This window comes from Kogia breviceps, chromosome 2 (genome assembly GCF_026419965.1).
Source record: "Kogia breviceps isolate mKogBre1 chromosome 2, mKogBre1 haplotype 1, whole genome shotgun sequence".
Lineage (NCBI taxonomy): Eukaryota > Metazoa > Chordata > Mammalia > Artiodactyla > Physeteridae > Kogia > Kogia breviceps.
The window spans coordinates 96,975,820-96,999,743 of record NC_081311.1 but is presented as its reverse complement, the minus strand read 5'-3'; the positions used below and the strand labels follow the sequence as shown (position 1 = coordinate 96,999,743).

At 39.4% G+C, this 23,924-nt stretch overlaps 1 long non-coding RNA gene across 1 annotated transcript; it reads right to left on the bottom strand.

Annotated features, from left to right (window-relative positions):
• Positions 1-837: 837 nt before the first annotated feature.
• LOC131749981 (uncharacterized) lies at positions 838-23,903 on the bottom strand. Its single transcript, XR_010839074.1, has 4 exons — positions 23,728-23,903; positions 18,356-18,519; positions 3,202-3,463; positions 838-2,670 (listed from the first exon to the last, which is right to left on the bottom strand). It is a non-coding gene; the product is annotated as an uncharacterized lncRNA (long non-coding RNA).
• Positions 23,904-23,924: the final 21 nt, after the last annotated feature.

Sequence of the window (23,924 nt, the reverse complement as noted above, 5' to 3'; positions counted from 1 at the left end):
GTTAAGACAAAATTCAACTGAGTGAATTTTAAAGATCTTGTTGGCTTTAGTCAATGATTTATGAATCAGGCAGCATCCCTTCTAGCAGATAGAAAGGAGCTCCAAGGAACTGTAGAAAATTAAAGATTTTTATAGGCAGAAAGGAGCAGGACAAGAAAGTTATATTAGCAAAAAATGGATTGGTTGTGGCAAGGTCACCTTCCTCTAGGGGACAGCAGGGTCTACTAGATGGATTACCTCACTAGTGCTGCCTAGGTAATTCCTGATTGACTGATTTAAGATTCCATTCCTGGGAGAAGCTGAAACTGTAATTAAGTTAGGTATTAAGTCTGGTTTAATGATGTGGGGCATAGCAAAAGTGACTCCATTTTGGGCCTTCTGTCTCTTTTTTAACAGTATTGATCAACTTCTGCCAATCCAAATTATGTCTGCTAGTACTTATAGTGTGTGTGTGTGTGTGTGTGTGTGCGCGTGCGTGCATGTGTGTGTGTGTGTGTGTGTGTGTTTTGCAGCTGTTTTGGGGTTGTTGGAATCAGTATATAGTCGATGGGGAAAGTATTACAGTTATGTAATTGTGTATAGAAAGGATAATATTTTCCGGACTACTAGGAAGAAATACACAGCTATCCCTTTGAATCTTACTTTACTTTCAGAGAAAATTTGAAGCTAACCAATGTCAGTAGGCTGTGCCCACTTTGCATCACAAACAACTAGACTGAAATGGTGTGAAAGTAACAAGATATCATTTTCTCTTTCCTTTTTGGTACCAGAAACATCTCACAGAGAATTTGGGTAAATTGTGCTCTTTCAAAGAAAATCAAGAAGAAATTGACTGATTAGTTAGTGTTCATTAATAATTTATTCTGAGCTAAGTATTACAAAGTGTTCAAAACATGTACAAATCATAGACCCTATCCTCAGGGGGCTTCAAACTCATTGAGAAGACATACAGAAACATCAAAGTATGATCCCTACATGAAGCTTCTGATAAGTACTAAAGAAATGGTGTATACCAGAATTTGGCAAATTTTTCTATAAAGAACAGATAGTAATTATATTAGGCTTGCATTTTATATGGTCTCTGGGTCAACTACTCAAGTCTGCCCTTTTAGAGAAAAAGCCGCTATAGACAATCATAAATGAATGGGCGTGGCTGTGTTCCAGTAAAATTGTATCTACAAAAATAGATGGCAGGCTGTATTTGGAAGGAGGACCATGCTTTATTGACCTCTGGTATAGTCATTAAGTGGTATGGGTATTCAGAGAACTGAGAGAGTTTAACAGTCTTCATGCAGTAGCAGGAGATTGAAGACTAAGTAAGAATTCTTAATGGGAACACAGTGTAAACAAAAGCTGTGTATAATAAAAAGGCTTTGTGTTGTGGTGGGTGGGAGTAAATAGAAAAATTGGGCTTCTCTGTGAAAGCACCCCAAGAGGCAAGGGCATTTCCACTTCTGGAAAGCAACTGCTGAGAGATGAAATACACAATATAGGTCCTGAGATGCATATTCCTAAAACCATGTCACCTGTTCAGGTCCTTTTGCCTTTCCACCAGGCTATATTTCTAGCCTATCTCTTTCTGCAGAATTGGCATTTCAGACTCCAGGGTACAGGGATGTCAGCCTACAGGAAGAATGAAATTTGTTGTATGAGTGTTTAGGAGAGTTCCTTGGTGAGGTTTTCTCTATGTGGTCAAGAGTTGCACACCAATCTAAGTGACTGAGGTAGTTCTAAATGTCTATGTCTCTGATGACAAGAGCTCCCAGTTTAAGACAAACCCTTACGTCAATGGGTGGCATTTCTTCTACTGTATTAATCAGAACACTAGTCTGGTTCAATCATTCCAGAAAAATAGGGTTCTGTGGTACAAACTATGCTTCCTTTTGGAGACTGACCAGGTCCACTGGTAAATTAAAGGGCAAGAGAAGACCTGTTGCAGAGAAATCTGTTTAACTTGTAATAACCATAAATTTCCCAAACATTTGACCACAGAACCTTTTTCCATGGAGCATCTATGAACATCTCATGGAACCCATTTTGGAAAACAATGCTTTAGGGAAACAAGTGTGGAAATAAATATTGCTAACAGTTACTAGTTGTGGCTTCAAGTTAACATGAAAGACAGGGTGGGGGATGAGAAAGAGAGTTTTAGAAGCTCAGATGACTCTTTTCGGTACGTGGGCCTCTCCCTGTTGTGGCCTCTCCCGCTGCGGAGCACAGGCTCTGGACACGCAGGCTCAGTGGCCATGGCTCACGGGCCCAGCCGCTCCATGGCATGTGGGATCCTCCCGGACCAGGGCACGAACCCACGTCCCCTGCATCGGCAGGCGGACTCTCAACCACTGCGCCACCAGGGAAGCCCACTCAGATGACTCTTGAGGGATGTAAGTATAGGGTGGAACTGAGTGTTATTATTTACTGTAGCCATTTGAATTCTTGTCCCAACCTACCCACAACCTTCTAATTTCAGGTGAACAAGAGTACTAAAATGCTGTGATAAGACAGCAAAAAAAAAGGGAGCAGAATACTTAAATATCTTTTCTTCTTTTCTTGTTGTTATTGATGTTAAACTTCTGGCTTTGTTCTCTTCTTCATGGTCCTTCTGGAGCCTTTGTTTGAAAGCATGAAAATGATTGTCATCTGGAACGATTCATGGTAGGCAGAGCTGAGCTTAGAGGGAAAACAAACGTATGATTAGCAAGTACATAAACATCCCTATTCAGACCTAACTCCCCTCCTCTGCAGAGCAGAGGAGGGGCTGTGCAGAGGAGTGAGGCAACCAAGAATTTCGTTGAAGTATCTGGAGGATTCGCTGGGAAATTCTGTACAATTTGCTGCAAACAAGTCAGACATTACAATCTAATTAAATTTAACCCTCTGTTGAAGAAGCTCTAGTTGGCATTTCATTTCAAAGCATTCTTTTTTTTTCTTCTTTGTGCTTACGAAACGGCCTAATTTTAGGCACTGTATTGCTATCTAGTTTTGTCAGCTCGTTCACTTGGTATGTATTTATTTAGGATCTATTATACAACAAGTACTAGCAAATCAATGAAGAATTTGGCATGATCCCAGCACTGAGGGGCTGAGAATCAATATGGGGAGAGACACACAGAAGTTAATAAATACAGTCAAGTGTTAAGATGCATGCTCGATATCTGTATAGGCAGAGGGGAATTCAAGGGAAGCAGTTGTCAGTTCTACCTGGAAATCCCAGAAGTTTCATGCAGAGGGTGGTCTTAGAACCAAATCTTGAAAAATGAGCAAGTAGGGTGTTTGTCAGGCAGACAGGTATTCACATCCTTCAGACATCTGTTGCTGGTTAGTTCCGTGTGCAGTTAGATGATCAGCAAATCGTTACGCCCATCCCATCCTCATACTATGTTGTAGTTGAGAATATTGTACCATCAGTGATCTTCAAAGTGAAGCATGTGAACCCAGGGTGAGGGACATTGCAGATGATCCACTAAAGTGTAGAAAAGAAATGTCACAACTTAAAAATTTTTATCTCATCCCTTTGAAACTTCTATTTTTGAGTTTTATGAAGGGCATATGAATGTCATTATATATGTTTATAATTTATAAATAAATATACATATATTGGAGGTGCATGGTACAGATTTTTTACTGATGGAGTGCAGGATCCTAAAGCGTGTAGACTACCTGTATTTGTTATTCATCTATGAAGTGGTTGCAGATATCTTAGGTTTTGTCTTTTTTGTTCAATAGACTATTCCTCAGTGTCTAGACATCAATTTTTTTTTTTTTTTTAGTAATAGTAACACACTATTTTATGCCTCTACCAAGTTCCATGTTCTGAATTAGGCACTTTGCATAAAGTACCTCGGTTAACTTTTAGAATTGTCCTAGTGAGACTGGGAAAACTGTCCCAGTTTGTGTTTGAAAAAGTGAGGAACATAGAAGTTTAGTAATTTTCCTCCATATTAGAAGGTGGCAGACCCATGGTTGAAATTATATGTAGCCTGACTTAAATGCCAACATGCTGAACAATTAACAATTGCCTTTTCAGGGTCAATAAAAAGAAATTACTAACATGCTTTCTTTGTTTTGTTGGAGATTATAGAAATTAAGTATTTAAAGCCTTTTACACTTATAATTTTACTATGAAAATGTGTATTCCTGTGAGTAAAAGTGAACTCTGATGCTTATTAGATTATTCAGCCTTTTATATTTGCATTTGAGTTTTGAAAATGTATCTCTTCTTTGACCTGGAAAGAATTATCCATCTCTAGTCATAGAAAATATTTATTTAGTACTTACTATATGTCAGACACCGTAAAAAAATATTTTCCCACAACAGCAAGCCTCCAGTTAAGTAACTACTTAGAGTAATAGCTAGTGGGTGATAAAGCCAAAATTCTAACCCAAGCAGTATCTTTGGCTTTGGGACCCATGCTGTTAACCATTAGGCTGTGTTCCCTCCCCACAGAAAGGCATAAAGTTGCCTCAACAAGAATATTCATTGCAATGTTGTCTGCAATAGTGAAAAACTGAAAGCAACCTTAATAGCCATCAACAATGTCCATCATTGTGTTCCATTCCCTGTGGTAATCCATGAGGAATGGAATACAGTAAATACTATGTAGCCGATAAAAGTGCTAACTGTACAGTACTGGTTTCTTGGAGCCACCATAACAAATGACCACTTACTTGGTGACTTAAACAATAGGATTTTATTGTCTCACTGTTCTGGAGGTCAGAAGTCCCAAATCAAGGTCTCAGCAGGGTCAGACTCCCTCTGGAGGCTCTAGGAGAGAATCCTTCTTTGCCTCTTCTAGCTTCTGGGGACGCCAGGTGTTGCTTGGCTGGTAGCTGCATCCATCCAATCTTTATCTCATCTTCATATGGCCCCCTCCCTCTGTCTCTCTGTGGCCAAATCTCCCTCTCCTTTTACTTAGAAAGATGCCAGTCACTGGATTTAGGGCTCATCCTAGATCCAGGATGACTTCATCTCTAGACCCTTAACTAATTAAATTTGCAAAGATACCACTTCCCAATAAAGTCTCTTTCTGAGGTTCTGGGTGGACATTAATCTGGGCAGGGGACACTACTCAACTCACCATAATAATTTAAACCTATATTTATTGAAATACAAAATGATATATTATTAAGTAAAAAAACCCATTAAATTGCAGCATGCCTAATATGATTTCATTATTATAAAAAGTATACGCTAACATGTGTGTATATATACGTAGAAACATGTGTAGAAGAGTATCCCCCAAAATGTTAATATTGATTATCTCTGTGTAGTAGGATTATGGATGATTTTTGCTTTTCTCTCTACCATTTTCTATACAGTCTGAATGCTTTGCTGTGAAGAAAAAATAATCAGAAAAACAATTTCTAATTTTTTAGAACATATCTATATTCGACTCAAAAATTCCCAAACACTTTAATGACACAGTATGAAACCCTATTGGTCTAATACTTTTGATGCTTACAGAAAATCACTTGGGGGAAAATCATTAGAAAGGATTTTGCTTTCTGTTTGCACAGAAAAATGCTTTATCAGCACTTCCCATGTTCCTAACCTCAAGTCCTTTGTCATCTCCAACCCCACCCCATCGTATTGACTACAAAAAGCCTTTAAACCCAATTTTTTACCTCTTGGTTATAGTAACACATCTGTTTTTTTGGCCATAGAATTTTCAGATATTAGGCAAAGGGTTTTAAAAATCTTTTACAATGTGAAACAATATCCCTTTAATTTTTCCACGTGCAGGATCTCATCTTCCCACCAATATTGTGACTCAAAGAAAAGATTGCGTCACACTTCTTTGTCTTCTCATATTGTGGTTGCCTATCTCTGATGCATAGAAGTCAGCTAAGAAAATATGTGGTTATCTGAAAGACTAATGTCTCTATATAAAGGTACCTTTTAAAAATAAATATTCCCATAATTGCCTAATGTTTTATGAGAAATTGAAATGCTTTTCTCAGTATACCTATTTTGTTTTGCAGCAAATCTGCTGCTTCTCTCAACATACTAGCTGCTGATTCATTACTGTCAGCTATTTGGATGGGATTGTTTCTCTACTTGTTATCTCTGCAGTCAGAGTTCCAATCCCTTGGGATGTTCAGACTATTTTTGTCATCACCTTTGCAATTTAGTTTCATGTTTTGCAACGTGAAAAATACTTTGGGAGGCTCTTAACATTTAGAATAATGTTGAGAATATCAACAGATATATATAGTCAAATTTACTATGAGGTCCTTACCAGGCTGAGAACTCTCTGAGGACACAAACTGGGTTTTCTTCCTTCTTATACCCTCATGTTTGTAGCCAGTCTGGCCCATAGCACTCACTAAATGAGCTTGCTTATGTGGCTTCCGAGATGTTAGACTTCCCATAAGCCTCATTAAGCTGAAACTCAGCATATTCTTTTTCCATCAGGAATGGGCAGTGACAGTGCCTGGCAGAGCCCGAGGAGAAAAAAGTCCAGCACATCCTCCTTACCCCGCTTCTGAGTATGCAAATTTGTCCCTGGGATACAGGCCATGTCTTGACCCTCAGCTCTGGGCACACTTACTTTTTGGCTATGATTTAGAGATGCAAGAAGATGAGCAATGAGAGAAAGAGTTTCTTCAGTGAATATGAAAAGGATTAAAGATCAAGGATATAGCACGAATTCCCTATCTATCTCACCCCAGTCATCAGCTAGGCAAAGCATGTAGAACAACCTCTCTGCCTCCATGCCCCACCCCTGCACATTCTTGAGAAGGACACTCTGTGTGGCTCCTGGGACCAGCAAACCCACCGCAGACACACCCAGACCATGTCCGTGAATCCTACCAACATCTGGGACCCATGTTGTGATCAACCGTATTTAACTGTTATTTGGTGACTGTGTTTTGAGTGGGGAGGCTGAGGCTAGCTAGGGCTAAATGGACTCAGGTTTTCTGGAAATCACGCACAAACACTGCATCTGATTTTTCCCGCAGAGACTGTGAGAAGCCCAGAGGAACTCTGGTTTACAGAATGGGGGCAGCTGCTGCCTCAATGCAAGAGGTAATTCCTTCAGCAGAAGTAGCAAGGCAGAGTCTTACGCGTGGAGGAAATGTTCCATCCCTTTCCACGACCATATAAAAGACTGAGTGCCAAAGCTGGTTGAATGTTCATTTTGTGATTACTGGCATGAGTGAGTGTGGTATTGTTTTAGCAATTGTCTCTCAGAGAAAGGAGGTAACATTGGTTTAAAAGGTCATTGGGTGGCTCCATCCAGAACAGCCTTCAGGGTAATGTCAGGAGTAGGGTACACCTCCTTGTTAGAAGAATTAAAAAAAAAAAGAAAAAGAAAAAGAAAGCAGTTGAGTCAGTTGGGATGCTGAATTACTGAACAACATTCTGCATAATTATTGGAGCAGGAAAGAAACGCCTGTGTTGTTTGAATCGTTTCTTGCTTCAAAAGAAAAGCTAAAAAAGAAACCGGATTAAGTCAGATGTAAAATTTCTGTTTCAAGACTCCCAGGTGACACTGATAGATTCCTGTTAAACAAAAAAGATGTTTTCTGAAAAATAAAATAAAATCTTATCGCAAAAATAGCAAAATTGCAAAGGAGGGAAGAAAAGTAACCTCAGATTTGCAAGAAATATCAATCTTCAAAGTCCATTATCCAAAGACATTGTACATCAATACTTGATTTGAATTATGGAGCTGGGTTGTACTTTCATTTACATGGTATTTCCCCAAGTAGCCAGATAATATCAATACCTTGCATTTATACGACGATCATCTTCCCAGATGGCTTCATTAAATTGTATGTTTTATGAGACCCACTTTCTGAAATGTGGTCATCTCTGAATGAGAATGATGCTCCCGGGTAACTTGGGGCAAGGGAAAAATCGTGTTTTGCATTTATGTGTCTATCAGTGCTCATAAAAATCTTTAGTTAGCAATCATTTCCTTAGCATCTGTGTGGGCAGAGCCCGAGACAAAGATCTGTATGGTAACATACGGAAGATTAAAAGGTGTGGTCCCAACCGTCCAATACCTCAGTCTCTATTAAAGGCAATTTTTCCATTTCACAAATGTGAGGGCTTCCCTGGTGGCGCAGTGGTTGAGAGTACGCCTGCCGATGCAGGGCACACGGGTTCGTGCCCCGGTCCGGGAAGATCCCACATGCCGCGGAGCGGCTGGGCCCGTGAGCCATGGCCGCTGAGCCTGCGTGTCCGGAGCCTGTGCTCCGCAACACAAATGTGAAAACTTGAGGCCAGAGAAGTTTAGAGAATTGGCAGAGATCATATGGTATAATTTTCCAGAAGTGGTAATCCTTATTTCCAGGTTTGGATGTGAATAGTTTTGATAATAACATCCAAAAATGTTTAAAATATCTCAAAGATGTATTTAAGTGGAAAGGTTAAGGCTTGGATTTTACTTAAGGAAGAAAAGACCATCATCAAAAAAAGAAAATGAGGAAGGGTCTCTTATGTCGTCGACATAGATTATAAATATTATTAAATATCTAGGACTGTGATAATTGCCTTGAGGGGACAAAAGAAAGGCAGAATTCCAACGGTAAAGAGCTTGGCTGCCTTTGGAAGTAGACTAGTGCCTATACGTGGTGGTTTCAAGGAAACAGGGAACCTGACTTAATTTGTGGTCTTAGTTCACTACCTTGTAAAATTGCAAGTTCCCCCAGGAGAAGTAACACATGAAGCCATGCCCAGCACAGTGTCTGGCACCTGACAATCACTCCGTAAAGATTATTAGGAATTTACCTTGTGTGGATAAATTTATCATAGCCTTTCTTGAGAGCTTAGGTTTTAATGAGTTTGAAGGGGAGGTAGGGTGGTGAATGGAGAGGGTAGGAGTAATAGGTACCAAAGAAGGGAAGAAGAAATAGTCAAGAGTGAAAGAAAGCAGAAAAGAGAGCCTATGGGACTGGGAAAACCTTGTCTTCCTTATAATCTCTCTCAGGGACTTCACTGATGTATAGTGTATCTGGAGATATGGGGATAGAAGATTATTTTATATAAAATACCTACAAGATCATACATCACAGTAGAAATTCTAACTCTAATACTGATCTCCTTGGGATTTGAGGCAAGTTGCTTCACTTAGCTGGGTCTTAGATATCCCATCAGTTAAACAAGGGTATAGACTAAATGACCTCTAAGATAATTTTCTGTGTATAGAATTCTGTTTTTCTACATAAATGAGAATATGGGACCATTTAGAACAAGAAGTGGGGGAGTGATTGTCCTGATGCTTACTGAGCTTGATGAAAGAAGGGATAATGTTAAAATCAAAGGTCTGGTGACCTTTTGCGGTATGCGGGCCTCTCACTGTTGTGGCCTCTCCCGTTGTGGAGCACAGGCTCCGGACGCACAGGCCTAGCGGCCATGGCTCACGGGCTTAGTTGCTCCGCGGCATGTGGGATCTTCCCGGACCAGGGCACGAACCCGTGTCTCCTGCATCGGCAGGCGGATTCTCAACCACTGCGCCACCAGGGAAGCCCTGGTGACCTTTTCTTAATGTACTACTACAGTCTGTTCAACACCTCAGTCTCCTGATCCAAATATATTGGATTCTATTCTGTCAACCTTAAAAGACCGTATCCAACTTCAGATGCATTTAGAATAGTGGATGATTTATCTTTGTTCTAGATTTCTGTATTTTTTTTCTTTCCTGAGCTGAGATCTTCTTCAACGATGTCTAACTTGTGGTTCTCTCAGTAATAAAAATTTAAAAATTTTTAGTTAAAAATAAAACTACAAATGTTAACTAAAAAACGTTATCTATGAAACATTCTAAATTTCCAAAACTTTTCCCACGAAGTAAAGTTGCTAAATTATACATTAAAATTATAAGTGCTAAAAGAATTCAGAGAGTAGAAAGATCATAATGGTTATAGGTAATCAGGAGAGGCTTCAAAGTAGAAATAGGGCTGCAGGTTTGGCCTTGAGGACATTTAAGCCTGGAATTGTTGGAGAAAGAGGCTTTCTAGTTCTAAGAGTATCTTACAAAAAGCAGGACTTCTAAATGCAGGTCTAAGGACCATTCTGGTCCAAGAAGTTTTCACTGATCATGACTACTAAAAAAAGTCAAGGGCAATGCAGGGAGTATGTCTGAAAACTAAATGTAAGCAATTTAGAGGACTCTTATTTTGAGACAGTGTCTTTCCTTCATTTTAGTGTTAACATACCTTTTTGTAAAATGTTAGTGGTTGTAGATGTTTTTATTTTGTGAAATAATGGCGTCAAATTTGGCCTCCATGTGACGGTCTCTCTCTTTCCCTTTGAAAATTTACTGACCCATGAAATCCAAAGTTCTGTGCACCACCAGTTAGGTGAGCATTCCCTGACATGTGGCCTTTCCTATAGCCCTCCCCCATGCAAGCCAAGAGGTTGAGGACAGCTTTCCAGCAGGGGTAAGGACCATTGTGTCTTAGGATTTTATTTCCCTGTTCCTGTGATGTTGTCACGGTAGTAAATGCTGTGCAGCCTTAGCCATGATGCTGACAGAGTTAAGTTCGTTATGCTGGACCTAGGACGTGTCCCAGGCCTTTCAATGACATAGCAACCTAGAAAACACCAGCTGCTTTGTTGACTTTTACTTTATTTTAGAGCTCCATGCCACATTGGCAGCAGAAGTGCTGCCAGCCTGTTTACCAAAGTCCCTGCTTTGTACTGATTAAATAAAAGCACTCTTTCACAACTCTTCCTCATTCCGTTGATGGAGAATGCCTGATCCTTGGATTTCTACTTTAGTACAGGCATGCAGAATTCCTTCCTCAGAAGCCACTCTTGGGTATTTAAAATGCTCCTTGACTCCAACATATAGGGTGGGACCACCCCTCTAAGCCACGGCATAAACACTCATTCCCCTCTGGAGGAAACACACGTGGGGACACAGTGTTTTAGTACAAAGCTTTATGGTTTTCATTTCCACAGCTGTCCCTGTGTCTCCTGGCCCCTTGCTAAGGAACACATATAAGGAAATTTTTAATGGTGATCCTAGGGCTGGAGCTATAAAAAAAAGCTAATGAACTTTCTATATTCTAATAGATGTTTTGCTATATATTTTAATATTTATATTTTATTATATGTTTAATAGGCAGCACATTTTATACATGTTTTTATCAGCTCACTGTGATCTTTGAGCTTTCATGGGGGAAAAAGATCTTAGAAACACAAACTCTGATTTCATGTTTCTCAATTCAAAGATGAAGCAAAACTAAGGCCCAGATTAGGTAGTGAGTGACTAGCTCACGGTCACCCAGCTATTTAGCTGAAGTGCAAGGACTTGAAGTTGATCTAGTGCTCTGTCTCCTACCTTCCTCCAATGCCCCATTGGAACTGAAATCACTGCACTAGCCACTGCCAAGTACTTAACAATGGATATTTGATGGTGGCCCTTTAAGTCGGTACCAGGATGGTTTTCAGTTTCTCCCTTCATCAGCACGGGAAGGCAAGGACATCACACAGACTCTATAATATTTCATGCTAGCTCTGGATTCCCTTGGTTTTATATTTCTGACTCGTCCCTCAGTTTCTTGTAGGGCTTTATGATTTAATTTAATTTCAGCTTATGGCTAGGTTTGGTACCCAGAAGAGTGGTAATTTGTCCTTTAAATTATTCACCCAGGGGAGTCAGTGTTCTTGGAAAGTGACGGCAGGGAGAACCCAGAAGCTTTGTCCCCTCAAAGGGATACACAACACACACTGATACCTCACTCACTTGTTCTCCCACCACAGTACCTTATCTCCTGTGTCCAGCCCCAGTTCCTACAATGCTTTGTATTTCTGCAGAGCTTCTCACATTCACAAATAAAGCAATTTAGACAGTATTTACACACTGACTAGTGACTAATTATACACCTACAAGCACTGCAATCATTCTGGACAAGCAGCATTCCTCTACATTAGGTTCCTTGTAGGAACGTGTCTGAGAGTTATTTGTGGAGAGAAATTTGGGGCAACAGTCTTGGCTCCTACATTCAATTGTTCAACATAGCGGAGTTTATATAATCTAAGATGCACCTCTGGACTGTGCAGCTCAGAGCTGAACCAGGGGCTAGAAGGTTTACAAAAGAAGAGAAAAAAATGGGTGACTGTGACCCTAGAGGATCTTATGAAAACTGCTGACGAAACCAAGAAAACAACTCACAAAGAACACATGGTGTTATAAAGTCACCTGCCAGCGTGTTTGGTACAGATATACAGGTGCTGTTTTATGCAGAACTGGAATACAGGATGGAGGCAATTATTGTAGTTTTCAGTTAAAAGGATAACAGCCGAAATAATATTAAGAGCTACCATTTAATGAGTGCCTAACCTGTACTAAATTCTTCCCACGTATTCTTTCATCTAATCCCACGTCATCCCCATGTATCACATAAAATTTACTAAATTTTACTAAGAAGTGAAATCACACTCTTCAGATCACTTGGATAGCTAGTAAGGGAGAGCGGGAATTTAAGCCACATCTGTCTGACCATGCTGTTATACCTTCTGCGCCCTAAGAGGGATGACAAGAGGCAAATACCTAGTGTGTATGTGTGTAAGTGGCAGTGGATTATGCACACAGAAGAAGGAAAGGATTGGTAGCATTCCATTTATAGGGACGCTAAGAAAAGAAATTAAACATTTTCAAAGTTTAGGTTTTGGCAATAGAGTCGGGTAGGAGCAATGGAAGTGCTCCTAATAAACTGATTTGGGTTCAGAGGGTCTTCTCTGATGAATCCAAACAGAAAATAGACAAGCAGTCATGTTCAAAGACTAAACATCCATGTAAGTCTCTAAGAATGTTACATGTTAATATCCAGAATGAAGGGAGCCATGTAAAACATGTGAAGTCATCAAAAAGGACTTGTCCAGGGTTTCCCTGGTGGCGCAGTGGTTGAGAGTCCTCCTGCTGGTGCAGGGGACGCTGGTTCATGCCCCAGTCTGGGAAGATCCCACATGCCACGGAGCGGCTGGGCCCGTGAGCCATGGCCGCTGAGCCTGCGCGTCTGGAGCCTGTACTCCGCAACGGGAGAGGCCACAACAGTGATAGGCCCGTGTACCGCAAAACAACAACAACAACAACAACAAAAACAAAAAAGGACTTGTCCACTTATGTGGAGGAGGAAAAGCAAGTGACAGATGCCTTTGCTGCATGGTGCTTGGTCTCTGTTCGCTGGGCTCTGCTTATCTGGTTTGGTGTTTTAAAATCTTGTCTGCAAATCTTCTGACACTGCTCTCATTGAGAGGTGGAATCTATGTCTCCTCTCTCTCTGAATCTGGGCCAACCCTAGTGAGCAGTTGACCAACTGAGTATGGCAGAAGTGACACCCTGTGACTTAAAGGTGATGCAGCTGCTACCTGGTTGGATATGCAGCAATGAATAGCCGGAATACCTGGTGAGGATGTCAGATCCAAGCGTATCACCCTAAAGAAAGAACCCGGTGGCTGAAGAGACGCATTTCCCCTTGGGAGACCAAAGGGTTAGGAGCAAAGAGAAAAGTCCAAGTATGAGAACTATCAGGTCTAAGAAGGCAAGTAGAAGTGAAAAGTACAAATAAGTCACAGAGTCAGGCTGAAAACAGGTCAGACTGTAGGGTGCAAGCGCTCAGGGTGAAGTTATGAACAATACAAATGTATGTGGTTTGGGACTGAGGTGGTGAGTCACAGATGGCCCAGAAAGGTGCCCATGATTTAAGGAGCCTTGTAGACCCAGACATCTACAGTGTTAAAAGAGAAAAGGAAGAAAGCAGAACTGCTTATCTGCTTTAATTCCTACGTTTTCTCCAGCTGAAAGACTGTCAGATGGGGAAGGAATGTGTAAGAATCTTTAGGTGCTGGCTGCAAAACGCATAGACGTTTCATGACATTCAGGATGAGGTGCATTTCTTAGACACTGAAAGAACTTTGGGATAAAACAGAGGAATTCCTGTCAATAATTTTTGAAGCATCCTGAGAATTAGGGATGAATGAAAATGCACAATGTCTTCTTCTCAAAACAGAGGTGAATCCTGTGAACTCCGGAGATGGGCTGGACATCTGAGACCAATTATTAAGGAGATGATTTGTAAGCCTTTGGCAAAGAAAACAGCATAAATTAGTGAGGATGAAGTGCTTAGCTTCAATTTCTACATGAACTTACCAACTTCTAACGATAGCACTCTGAATGTGAGTTGGGTGTACAGTAGGCAGAGTTCTTTCTGATGAATGGATTTATGTCAACTAAAAGGCAGGGCTCTCTCTAGAGCCTACCACAGGCCTCTGGGCTTGGCGCTGTACTACACAAATTGTTTACTAAGGACTTGGAATAAGATTATGATAGCATGATGGCATGCAGATACAGGCTGTAGGTAACACAAAGCTGAAAGGCATTATGTTAAATGGTGGAATTTGTACCCCAGAGATCTTTATAGGTAGTAACTATGAACATGGTTTAAGAAGAAGAAATTCAACCCTTTTGAATTATAAACCCTTTCGTTTAGGCATCCACCCCTCACCCTCAATGGACAAGGTGGAAACATCCAAAACAGCCCCAATTCTACTCACAACTATAAAAGAAAAAGATAACGAAAATGTGGTTTGTGCACATGGAAAGGATTTAAGAGTTGTTTAAATTTAACAACTCAATACAACTTAATAGTGGGATGTAGCTGCCAAAAAATGCTACTGTGATAGAACATTGTGTTAAAAGAAGTATCCAAAACAAGGAATGTGAGGATGTAACTCTGGTGTTTGTTCTGGAAGTAACCCTATGGCAGGTAAATTGACAGACTCAAGTATGTCCAGAAGAAAGCAACAGTTATAGAAAGGGGCAGAGAAACTGTGCTATGGAAAATGAGTAAAGAAACAGTATATTTAGCCAGATTTACAAGAATCTGTGGGGAGTATGGAGTGGGAGGAAAAATGAACAATTTAAAAGCTGTCACATGGAATGGAATCAAGAGGTGGGAGCCATAAAGAAGCTGAGTCCAGTTGAACCCCAGGAGGAACTCTCTCATACCTGGAGCTGTGTGTGCAAAGATGAAGAGGAGAGAAAGTCCCAATCCTGGAGACATTCAATAGAAATAAGGCCATTTGTCAAGATGTATATCAAAGTCATTAATAATAATACCCACAAAACTATGATCTTTTATGACTTTATCAGATATATTCCTTACAACAGGAAGTATCGGGTTGGCCCAAAAGTTTGTTCAGGTTTTCCGTACCATCTTATGGAAAAACCCGAACGAACTTTTTGGCCAACCCAGTGCTTTAATGATGAGGAAATGGAGGATCAGAGAAGTCAAGCAACTTGCCAAAGAATACCCAGCTGGTGATAGAGAGCAGAGACCAGAACGTAGATATGCCTCCTTCTAAAGAGTGTTCACGCTTTTCCACTAGTGCAGGCTTCCTCAAGGAAAACTGAGCTCTAGCAGAGGGTCAATCTTTAAAATCACAGAGGAGCTATGAGATCTACTGGAGCTAAGGTGTCCAATAAACCCTCTGAGAATCTTAAGCATCACCAGGACTCTCCAGGCCATCACTGATCAACATATACTATTTCTCAGTTTGGAATGTCTTTTCTACTCATGGTTTTGTCATACTTCAATACTAAAATTAATTTTGTGAATCTAAGATCTGTTTTGGAAAAGTCTTAAGTTCTTTTAATTTTCTGTCATCATTATTAAAGCATTAATTCCTAGCCTTAAGAAAAAAGCCATGCTTCTTAAATTCCCAAGGAACTAAATTTAATTTTTTTAATTAAAACAATTTATCAAAGTATAGTTGATTTATCATATTGTGTTAGTTTCAGGTGTACAGAAAGTGATTCAGTTATATATATATTTTTTTCAGATTATTTTCAATTATAGGTTATTAGAAGATGGTGAATATATTTCCCTGTGCTATACAGTAAAGCCTTGTTGCTTATCTATTTTATGTATAGTACTTTGTATCTGTTAATCCCATACTCCTAATTATTCCCTCTCCTCGCTTTCCCCTTTGAATTTAAAAGCATTTCAAATAATTTATTTCTATGGAAAATTATTTTGATAGTTCCTGTTTTGGGGAAATCTAAATCCCAATAGAAATCTAAATTCAAGCCCTTGAATTTCTATAGGTGTGTTTTATGTCTATTACATCACCTACCTTATACATATTTCTTTTGAGAAATTTAAAACTATTTAATCATTTGTGTCCTCCATCTGTTATCAGAAAAAATCCTCTGCTTATATATATATATATATATATATAAAACTGGCAAGTCAGAGGAAATTCTCTGCTACATTTTTCAGCCCCTTATAAAAGCAATATACACTTTTAGACAACTGTGAGTCTAGCTTAAGTTCAATAAGAGCTTAGAATACACCTATTGCCTTCGGGAAAGTGAAAGCTGTATAAGCCCCTCATGTGTGATTCAGTTTGAATGAAGGAGTGTTGCAGAGCTGGAACGGCAGTGTGGTGAATTAGCAGGAGAGAAATCTCTTAGAAAGCACCTTGTTATGTTTTTTGACCTCAAATTGTATGGGCCCTTGTAATAATTAATAGCTAGTGTCGCCTCTTTTTTCTCGGTCTCTATCATTGCCTCTCTGACAAATAGTTTATAGTCTATATTCTTTTCAGTTGTCTTCTCACCCTGATGTTTTATACCTCAGTGACTTTGTCTCAGAGTTGTATTTTGCATTTGCTTGCTCATCCATGGTGACCTTGTTTGGGCTTTGTTTAGTTTATTTGTTGCCTGATGATACATACCAAGCCTTACAGGGACCATTTGACTTTATATACATTGACTAAAGTCAATTTATTGACTTTAGTCATCACTGCTTCCTAACAGACCCGAAAAACGTCCTGAAAGGGTGACAGCAAGGCCAGTACTAAATGGTGAATACCCTTCTCATTGCCCTCTTCTTTCAGAGTATTGGAGGTTCAACCTGTCCTGTTCCCCATCCTGCCCCCCTCTTTGACCACATTTTTTTTTCCTGTAGCCAGCATTGATCATCACATCACTAATCATCACGGATTGAAGCAGTGCAACCATGAGAATTCAAGTTAGTTTGCCGGCTTGTGACTAGATTGATTTATAAGCACCTCTGTCATTCCTCTTTTCTTCCAGTTTGTTTGAATGTGGTATAGAGCGAGCCACCAATTAAAAAAAAAATTACAGTGAAGCTAAGGTCAGTAATTGCAGTAGACATTTAATGAGTTTACATGCAAGAAGATAAGCATCCCTATTATGAAATCACCTCACATTTGTAACTATTATTGAATAGTGGGTGATCTCAGTGTACAGAGTTATGAAATGATAAATAACGTATATTGAGTATTCTGGGCATATTATTAAGAAAATGTATAAAAGCTTTACCTACAAATATACCAAGAATTATCTATTACTGTCTCAGAGTCTGTTAAGCTAATACAGTAGAAAAATTGTTTTTTATATGATCTAAAAGATATAAAGCATGGTCCTGAGATCAAGATGAATTCTATTAAAAAAAAAAAAAGAGCACAGGATTAGGAATCAAAGATCTGATTGCTCTTCTGACCCAACTAATAATAAACCTTGGGCAAGTCCTTTCCCTCTGTGAGCCTCCCGGTCTCCTCCCAGAGCTGACAAAGGATGTAAGAAGATCCTGAAACAGTCTCACAAAGAGAACAGACTTTTGGCTGGGGTGTGGGGAGGAGGGGAGGGAAGGGAAGGACTGGGAGTTTGAGACGAGCAGGTGCACACTAGTATATAGAGGATGGATACACAACAAGGTCCTCCTCTATGCAATACCCTGGGATAAACCATAATGGAAAAGAATATGAAAAAGAATAGATATATGTATGTAACTGAGTCACTTTGCTGTCCAGAAGAAACTAACACAGTATTGTCAATCAACTGTACTTCAATAAAATAAAATAAAAAAAGAAGATCCTGCACTCAGAGTAGAGTAAAAGCCCCCTTTCCCTGGCAGAGCGTCCTGCATTCCCGGGGCTGGCTGCCCCAGGCTCTTGTGGCCCCAGCAATTAGGCTGTGTGTCCACTAAGAGTTCACTGTGATTGTTACCAGTTGTGTTGTTGGAATTACATAAAGTAATACAAAATTTGTAATTTGATGAAATGAAAATATGAAAAGGATGGTTTTTGTTCCTATGACAAATAAGTTGAAAGCTCTGGATACTTGGTTAAGGTGAGTGTTACGAAAGAAACTTCTAGATGTATTAGATGTGGGCTTGGTATTTGGAAAAGACTGGAAGAACATTTAGAAGGGTTCAGTTCACAGGCATTTTGGACCCTATGGTTCTAAGACCACTTTAAACAAAACTAAAGACAGAAGTTTTTGTATTTACTGGGGTGGAGTGAATTTGGAATGCAAGTTTGCCTGAAGGCCAGCTTCTGGCTACATTTCCACAGGTACTTATTTCGTACCTTTGAATTTCCCGCTGCTCCACTCATTTCCGCCTGTGGGTGGCGCGTGGGATTACTTCACGTGGTCAAAGGTGCTGTTCCTTGGGGTCCTGCGTTTTCAGTTTGAGGTCTCTGACGCCAAAAGTTCGCGGCCAAGATGTTACATTGTCTCTTGTCTGAAAAGTCTGCCAAAACAGAATTTCAGTTTTTCCCAATCAGCAAATAATTTCAGGGCAAGAGTGGCTTCCTTGCTCTGCTTACTTTCCTGGGGTCCCATTTCCCCTTAGATTTTAGCCTACGAATCCCTCTTTATCTTTTCGGATGTTTGATGCTTTCAATGTCCTCCTTAAAATACATTCCAACAAACGCTGTTTCCAGCGGGAGGTTTTTTTCTTTATAACCTGGCCCACATTAATGTGCTATATAGACTTTCTACAGGTCACCTACTCATGATTCTTGCTGAGAAACCACACTGCCTTCTGAAATTGGCACGTCCCTCTGGAATAGGCTGGTGCCAAGTCTGAAAGCTTAGAATGCCATATCTCAAACTTTTTCCTAAAGTAAAACTAAAACCACTGGGCTCCTCTGCATTACATAATTCTGTCTCCAACATGCTAAAAGAACCAATAAATTTTAGATGGACAAATTGGTGGATAGATAATGATTTTACCTCTATTTCTTGATGTTTTTTTCTTACCTTTTCAGTATTTTGAGGCAGCTAAATTTACATAAATCATCTAATCAGTGCTTTCCAGTAAAACTTCATGTGATGATAGAAGTGTCCTATAATCTGCACGGTCCATCACGTGGGTTTATTGCACTCTTGAGATGTGGCTAGTGTAACTGAGGACCTGAATTTTTATTTTATTTTGATTAATTTAAATAGATGCATGTGTCTAGTGCCTGCTGTATTAGACAGTACAGATTCTAAGACAAATTTCTTTCTGCTCCTTCAGGATAAACACTTGTTATATAAGAAGGCTATATAAAAATAGTTTTCTGATCACAGTCTTCTCTCCAGATGCTACGTAGTTCATGAAACCAAAATAGTAGCAACCACTATTGACGTAAAACAAATAACAAACGCAACAAAATTTTAATTAACCCAACAAATATTTATTGAACTCGTATTACAATACAAACCAGGCACCACCCTAGGCACTGAAAAGTGTGCCATATGCCCTAAGAGCCTGCTTTCTATGTAGATGATTATGGATTTATTGATGACAGGATTTTATAAACAGCTTTCACCGTAAAATGCAACTTCATTACTTCAACTTCCCCTAAACATATTAGAGAGGGATGTTTGACAGTATATAAACAACCACTAGCTCTGTGAGATGCTCCAAAGGGGGGAGAAAACAAATATTTAATGGAACAAATTGTGTCCTGGAATATTACAGGGTCTCAAAATTCCCATATTGACAATATCTGTTTAATTTTTTCTAATCCAATGCTTACCAGATATGAGCACAGAATCCTATTTTTCTCCACAAATTCCTGTTAATATTGATTCTACGGAATACATTTTGGGAATTGGAGATTTATGCTAAGGAATTTTACAAGGCATACATAAGCAAAAACTCTGGATAACCTATGATAGCTTTTTTCAAAGTAGTGTTTGCAGATCTTTAGAGGACATGAGTACATTCTCAGTGCTCCATAAATTTACTGGAGGATTTTTAAATGATGTGATTTTAATTACATAATAACCTTCAAATATTAATACAAGCATGTTGTAAATCATGTTGATAAACACGTTCTAGCAGAGCATTGCTACATGATTTCTCTTAAGATTGGATTCTAATTGTCTTACATTGATTAAAAAACAACAGAAATGGATTTATATTATCATTTGCTCTAAATGAAGGCCAAATAATGGTAGGGTTGACTGTACAAATAAAGGTTTAATAAAGAGAAGTAGTGAAAGAATTGGGCCATCACATGATAAACAGTAATAAGAGCATGTTTTATCTCAAATAATTCATTCTGTAGCAACTACTTCAGTCTTTATGGAAATGCTTCAGTTTCAAAAAACACCTTTCACATTACTATAATTTGAAGCTTACTTATTTTATGCTTTTGTTCACATTTATTTTGCAAATGTTTTGGTTTATAGAAGTAAGAGTTAAGCCTATGGATTTTCTACCTAGTTTTATGTTTAGAACATTATAATTTTTGTAGGTTTAAGTAATATTATCAAAATGATTGAAGTAAAAACTAGGGTTACATACAAATTATTTATGTGTGAAAACACTGTGGTAGGATATTTCTGTTACAGTTCTCAATGCATCATATAGCATTCTTAAATATTTAGCCAATATTTAAAATTGGTTTGCATTCCATGGTTATGCATCATCTGTTAAATTTGCTGTGTGCCCAGGGAAGGTCTGGAAAGTATTAAAATCTCATCATAGATAATCATGAGTTGACTGTTTAATATCACTGCAGATAAAAATAGCTTTATTGAACTATTCAAATACAGCAATGTCAGGTTTTGTGGACTTTTTTCCTCTTGATATCTATTGTCTTTAAAAAAAAATTCCATACACACTATGCAAGGCATGCCTTCAACTACCACCTGGAGGTCAAGGATTCCAGATCTCTATTTCTATCCGTTTGCTCACTTGAATTCCAGATACACATTTCCAGTACTCTATTAGACATTTTTACCTAAATGTTCAACAAGTATTTCAAACTCGTTCAACCCCAGATTCAATTCCTGTGTTCTTGTTCTAGATCAGTGGTGTTCACTTCCACTCAGTCTATCAAACTCAAGACTCTGAAGTCATCCTCCACTTCTTTCTTGACCTCACCCTCATGCCAGTGGTCAGCAAGTCCTACCAATTCTCTCTGAACCCTCACCATTGCCTTAGTTCAGGCTTGTACCATCTCTCAGATGATGATTGCAATAGCTAGCTGCCTACGTAGATCCCCCGATGCACCAGTTACCTTCAGTGCCAATCTAGCTTAAAATAGGAAGAACATATCTGATCTCAATGACAGTCCTCAGTTGACTTCCTTCTGCCTACATGAGCTGGCCTAGCTTCATTTACTGAGACTTCTGCCTTAAAAGGCTGTGAATTTAATGAAGGCAAGGGCTCTGTCTTGTTCATTTTTATTTCTCAGTGTTTTACAAAGTTTTTAGTATGCAACTGGTGCTACATGTAGTTGAATGTTGACAGGGCACTAGTGAGTGGCTAAAAGTACAGGTTGTAGAATCAGACAGATCTAGGTTTAATTTCTCTCCTCTGCCACTTAGTTGCCAAGTGACCCTGGGCAAATTAACTTTAAGACAGTGATTCTCAACTCTGGCTTCATATTAGGATTACACAAGGGATTTATTAAAAAGGCCCAGGCCCCCTCTTCAGTCCAATCAAATCAGATTACATGGAGGGTGAGGCTCAGGCACTAGAAATTGTAATAGATACACAGGTGATCTTAATATGTAGCCAGGGTGAGAATCGCTGCTCTTAGCCTTAATTTCTCATCTACTATACAGTAACTGTTTTGAAGGGGTTTTGAGCATGTGAAATGAAATGGAATTTAGCATAGTGCCCTGCACATAGTAAGCCATGAAATTAACACACAACCTCAATATGTAACCTTCTTCTCAATGGCTACCCACTAGCTGCTTTGCCTTCCTTTCAGTTCCTGGAATGTACGAAGATTTTGCAGCTTTAGTGCCTTCACACTTGCTCTTCACCCTGCTCCTAGAAGATCTCTATCTTCAAGTCACACCTGAAGTCATACCCAGTCCCCTTTCACAGTATGGAGATGTTCATTATCTTTGTAGCACTTGTCTCAATTTGAAATTATACACTAATTTAACTATTTACTGTGTGAGTTTCCCCAACTGTACTGCAAACTTCACAGGGCAGAAAAGGTTTTGTTTTCCTCCTGAGGTCCAGTGCCAAGTGCCTGAGATGTGCATGATGTTCAGGTGATAGTTGTTGAGGGGTGAATGGATTAACAAATGATCCATCCTGTAATCTCAAAAGGGCAAAAATCCTTGACTTTTTGTGTCCCACAACTATATGTATTCCTACGTCAAAACACCACCAAAACTAGTACTAGAGTCTCTAGTGTTTTGGGTTCTAGGTACTGACTAGGAAAACTCCAGATGCTTTTAATTCAGGAAAGGCTTCCAAGTCCAAGTTTCTTAGAGGCTTAGTCAGCAACCCTTGGACAATCATTAATGTTAGTCTAACAATATCTCACTTCAACAAGGCAAATAAACTTTTGTGGGTGTTTGTGTTAGCTAAGTAAAAAGGTTTTTGTTTTCTAGTTTACATTTTGTCCCATTCAGTTGGGAAACCAAACAACATGTAAGGTTAATGGAAAAAACTTTTTTCTGAAGTCACAGAATTAGCAAATCATTGATACTTTTGCCTAAGAAGAGAACCTTAGAAATAATCTAGACCAATCCTTCATTTCACAAATGAGAACAAAAAAGCCTACAGAAATCAATTTATTGGACATGATTATGCACTTGCTGTCACAGCGCCAGGTTTCAATCCTTCACCAGTGTTCTCTCAGCCATATTACACCAGCTTCAAAGTAACCCAAAGTTATTCTGATTTCTCAGCATTCTTCATCAATTTATACTCTGGCATCAAGTAATTTGTGATTTTCATGTTTCCATGATAATAACAAATATCTAGTCCAAATTCATGAGTGTGACTTTCAGATCTCATGTCTCAATACATCTGTCCACGCTCCAGGCTCCACCATCTATGTCATGTTTTTCCATCTCTGAGCTCCCAGAGAATGCACAGTTTCATCATATCTGCCTCTTTATCATGCATGAAAACTGTTCCCAAACTTAATCAGAAGACAGTGGCTCTCTGTATTTCTCCTGAGGACTTTGTATTCTGCCTCATACTGAAGTAGGAATGACTGCGTTGGATGGAAGAACCTTAGGAACTGGTTCCTAACAATAACACAGTTGTTGCTTTTTAGGTCTTGTCCCTCATTGCAATCAGTAAATATTTAAACTAAAACAAAGGTCTCTCCAGGCTAAAATCTTCTATAAGGATTTCATTAAAGGCAATTTTGAAGTGTTTGAAAAAGCTGGTTTAGAGGAGGCAAGACCTGGATGAACAGGACTCATGTTGCTTTAAAGAGAGCAATGATGTCAGGACCTTTTGAAGTTATTGTCTATTTTCTGGGTTCTTTTCTGGGTGCTTTTCTCCTTTCTTTTTAAAATTCCTCCTCCATTCAGTATAATCCACCCACAACCCTTTTGTTACTGGTAGCGTGAAAACCTACAGGAGAGAAATTTAAGACCTTTAGGAAACATTAGTGAAAACAAGAAAGGCCATATAAATACTTGCTTAGATGCATTTTGTTGCAAATTTAATTCCTCCTTCAATTTTCATTAATAAATGTACCAGTGAAAACGACGACTGCCCGGTCAGCAAACAACAGCAGATCTAGCCGCCTTTCTCCACGCCTACAGCCGGCCGCTACCCTCGCGGAGACCGGAAGTCCTTTTGCCCCGGCTCGCGGGCCCACCACCTGGCACCGGTGGGAACCGGAAGTTATTCTGCCCCGATCGTCCGAGCGTGTCCGCGTCGGCCGCACAGGC